Below are 4770 nucleotides of genomic sequence, written 5' to 3'. Positions count from 1 at the left end.
TGTTGTGGAAACATTCACCACGGCTAAGGAGCCTCATCCCCAGTAGGCACGCAACGTTTTATTCACGTTTCAATCACGTGTATTTTAGGTGACTTCGTCCAGGTTACTATTTTACGTGAAAGTTACGTGAAAGTTACGTGCCAAAATATCGCGTCTAGCGGAACTTTTTTTTTCTTAATAAAAACCTGTGATAAGAAATATAAAATTATATTTTTTATTATATTGTTTATTTTTTTATAGTATAGTTTTTGTATTCATTATATTAGTTATAATTATTTTACTTTTATGATGATATAATTAATTTTTATTGTAGTTTAATCATAATTAAAAAAAAAAAGTGGTCTGTATAATATCTTATAACGCAATGCATTTAAAACAAAACTAAATAGTCCAATATATTTTAAGTTGTAATATCTAATATCCAAATTACATCAAATTAAGTTAAATAAATTAGTATCAAGCGTCCCTATTTGCCACACGAATAAGATTAAACTCAAATACAAGGTATGCTTTTTTTCTACTTTATGATATAATATTTTAGGCTGGCGAATTTGTCCATTTTGCTTACTTAATTTAGTACAAAATAAGTTATGTTATAACAAATTTAATATCAAATTAAGTAAGCTACATGGACAAATTATAAGTTCTAGCAGATTTTATTCTTGATTCTTGAGCAATAATAATGTCTGTAGAACTTCTGCATACATTATTGCTCAAGAGTCGATTAGATAAAAACCAAAAAAAGAATTTTCTTCTATTATTTGGTTTTTATCAACAAGGTTAAAGAATTTATCCAAGATAATATCAATAAACAAACGTGTTATGTTATTTATTATTGATATATGTATATATTATTATTATATACTTTATCTTTTTGTAATATATGACATCTTGATCTTGTGCTTTACTTGTTAAAAAAGGTTAATACTTATTTATTTCATTTTTTTATATTATTTAAATATTATATGATTAATACACATATTTGAATTATATTTATGAAACTATTATTGTATATATTATATGACTTCTATTGGTATTGTTATTATGTACAATATAAAACAGGTTATTAATGCGGATTTGTTCAATGTTTTCCCCAAAAAATGATTATGATGCTATGGTATTTGAAACTGCATTATACTTATTTTTCAATGTTGACAACCTTCCGATATGTAAAGCAAGTTTCTCTCAAATATAGCATTGGTTTTTTTTTAAATTGTTTTATGATTTAGATCAAAGAAATAGTAACACCAGAAAATCTTGTTGCCAAAACAGTTGGCGACTCACCATGTAAGACTTGTGTTAAAAGTATGTGATTTAAGATAATTATTTAATAATCATATTATTATTTAAGTTTTTATTTGTTTCTTTTTAGCTAAATTTGGTGTCGCTAGCTATTATTGGAGAAAATATTGACTTATTCATTAGATTAAGTTTGATGCATGCTCTTACCCGGTTTCCTTCTTCACGTTTCAATCATGTATATTTTAGGTGCCCTCGTCCAGGTTACAATTTTACTTGATTGAAGCATGAAAGTTACGTTTCCAAAACATTGTGTATTTTGGATCTTTTTTTATTCTCAATAAAAACCTATGATTAGAAACTTGGAAAGATATTCTTTATTTACTATTTTTTTATAATTGAGTTTCAGGGATTATTTTTTTGGGATATTCCCGGAATACCAAATATTTTTCTGAAATTTATCTTTTTCCAAATATCCGAAAAGTTTTCCATAAATGCAAGTTAAAGTATATATTATTGTCATCAACTTGGCTGAATGCAAAATAAAGGGAAAAATTATGGGGAAAATATTCTGAATTTTTTCAGGATATTTTCCGCAAACAATTTTCAAAATTTTTTAAATATAATGATTATATAAAATATGTAGTTTATATATTCATTATCGTAATTACTTTTTATTATACTTTTATAATAATATAATTTTTTTGCATTGTAGTTTTATAATAATAAAAAAAGTATCAGGGTATAAGATATCTTATAACATCGCAATGCATTTTTGACAAAAATAAAATGTCACATATATAATATTTTATCTAAACATATTATATTATTTTATATCTAAGTTTTATCAATTTAGGTTTAATATATTACAAAGCTTAGTTCAAAATTGTGTAACGTTATGGCAGATAATTCTCATATTTCAACATGCAAAAGATCAAACCCTAACACAAGGTATACTTTTTTTTTCTACCCTATTATATAATATTTTAGACTGTCAAATTTGTCGATGTAATTAATTTAATAATAAATAAGTTCTTATAACTTATTTAATATTAAATTTATTAAGCTACATGACAAATGATAAGTTCTGTATAAAATATTATTGACCAGGAAGATGCAATGGTATTGTTATGTTATTGCCTAGGAATATCATTCTGTAGTTAGACACAATAACCTTTTAACTTTTAAAGTTTGAGAAAATTCACTTTTCCCTCTCTTCCTCTTTTGTGATTGCACCCTGTAGCAAGAATTTAATTTAGTTCATATCTTGTTGGAGAATGCAACTTGATTCTGAGTTGAATTTTCAGCTCTCGGTATTTGTTGGTGACCTAATTTGACAATACTTTATTATACATGCTTTTAGTTTTATACTTAATATATTATATATAATTAGGGGTAGATGAGGCTCCTTAGCCATGGTGAATGTTTCCACAGCTAAAGGAGCCTCAAGATAAAAATCTCACCATGGGTAGGAAAATCATGATATAAAATCCCCACTATAATGTTGTGTGGTTATGTGGTAACTATTACATTTTAAAAAATTGTTATTTTTCTGTGTGCATTCTAAAATTACATTTAATGTTCAAAACTTTGTAGATTGCTCATTTAAAGCAACTTCGTGGGCTGTCACCTTTGCATCTAGTGAGTTAATGTATGAACAAGTTAAGAAACAAGTGCAAATATAAGAAGATGGAAAACAAAGAAATCAAGTTATTTAATCAGATGTTATGAGTACAGGTCTTTTTCTAATCACGCGCATCAGTTATTAACTTTATATATAGATATATATTTATCTATAGACAGATATTAGATATAGATATATATAGATAAACAATATTTTTTTAGACTTGTATTTATTATTTTGTACATCTTTTTTTTATTTATCTGTCGAATTTTTTGTTATGTCTTTATTTATTAAATCCTTATTTATTTTTTAGCAAAAAGAGTATAAAAGTAGAAGGCAAATGACTTTTTTTATTTTTCTACATTGTATGTAGTATTGTTTTCTTAAAATTATTTAATGATTTAGATAAAAGAAAACAACTAGAAAATCTTGTTGCCAAAATGGTTGGCAACTTACCAAGTAAGATTTGTTTTAAAAGTTTGTGATTTAAGATAATTATTAAATAATCATATTATTTTTTAAGATTTTATTCGTTTCTTTTCAGCTAAATCTGATTCACTAGATAAAGATGCGTACTCTTATAGGAGAAAAAATCGACTGATTCGTTAGATTATGTTTGAAGCGTGCTTTTATGGGAGAATATATCGACTGGTTCGTTAGATTAAGTTTGAAGTGCGCTCTTTGTGGATCGAAGCGTGCTCTTCTTAAGTTGCAGATCTATGACTTTGTACTTATTACTTACTAAATATAAGGAGGATATTTTAACAAAAGTGCAGCTTTTATTACAAATACAAAATGTTTATGTCAAGAACTAATATACTGACTAATAAAACCATGTAATTTAATACGTATTAAATATTTCCTCGACGATGAGTTTTTTTTCTTTACACGAATCCAAACACTTCGTTTTTATAAAGCATTGCTTAAATATTACGTGCCAAAATTAACGTAAAAAGCACGTCTTTTAAACATTTCATGGGGACCAAAAAGTCACCTAAATATCACGTGCCAAAAGTAACGTGAAAAACACGTCCATAAATCACGTGAATTGGTCATTTCATAGGGACCAAAAAGTCACCTAAATGTCACGTGCCAAAATAACGTAAAATTCACGTTTTTGTCACGTCGCTGTGCCTACTGGGTCTAGCCCTAATTATATATAATATATTAAGTATAAAACTAAAAGTATGTATAATAAAATATTGTCAAATTAGGTCACCAATGAATACCGAGTGCTGAAAATTTAACTCAGAATCAAGTTGCATTCTCCAACAAGATATGAACTAAATTAAATTCTTGCTACAGGGTGCGATCACAAAAGAAGACGAAGAGAGGAAAAAGTGAATTTTCTCAAACTTTAAAATTTAAAAGGTTATTGGGTCTTACTACAGAATGATATTCCTAGGCAATAACATAACAAAACCATTGGGTCTTCCTAGTCAATAATATTTTATGCAGAATTTATCATTTGTCATGTAGCTTAATAAATTTAATATTAAATAAGTTATAACAACTTATATATTATTAAATTAATTACATCGACAAATTTGACAGTCTAAAATATTATATAATAGGGTAGAAAAAAAAGTATACCTTGTATTAGGGTTTGACCTTTTGCATGTTACAATATGAGAATTATCTGCCATAACGTTACACGATTTTGAACTAAGCTTTGTAATATATTTATTAAACCTAAATTAATAAAACTTAGGTATAAGATAATATAATATGTTTAGATAAAATATTATATATGTGACATTTTATTTTTGTCAAAAATGCATTGCGATGTTATAAGGTATCTTATACCCTGATACTTCTTTTATTATTATAAAACTACAATATTATTATAAAAGTATAATAAAAAGTAATTACAATAATGAATATATAAACTACATATTTCATATAAT

At 25.8% G+C, this 4770-nt stretch overlaps 1 long non-coding RNA gene across 3 annotated transcripts; it reads left to right on the top strand.

Moving 5' to 3' along the window:
• The first annotated feature begins 200 nt into the window (after positions 1-200).
• On the top strand, positions 201-3733 carry LOC136090643 (uncharacterized). 3 transcript variants are annotated; one of them, XR_010643597.1, is made up of 7 exons: positions 253-504; positions 1230-1287; positions 1373-1502; positions 2096-2190; positions 2836-2976; positions 3269-3322; positions 3408-3733. It is a non-coding gene; the product is annotated as an uncharacterized LOC136090643 (long non-coding RNA). The 3 variants fall into 3 exon arrangements; XR_010643595.1 differs by having other exon boundaries at positions 215-504; positions 2836-3322; XR_010643596.1 differs by lacking the exon at positions 1373-1502 and having other exon boundaries at positions 201-504; positions 1230-1305; positions 2836-3322.
• The last annotated feature ends 1037 nt before the right edge of the window (positions 3734-4770 follow it).

The sequence above is a fragment of the Hydra vulgaris genome, chromosome 14, assembly GCF_038396675.1.
Source record: "Hydra vulgaris chromosome 14, alternate assembly HydraT2T_AEP".
In the NCBI taxonomy this organism is placed as follows: domain Eukaryota; kingdom Metazoa; phylum Cnidaria; class Hydrozoa; order Anthoathecata; family Hydridae; genus Hydra; species Hydra vulgaris.
The sequence above is the reverse complement of the archived record's forward strand: the minus strand, read 5'-3'. Positions and strand labels throughout refer to the sequence as shown.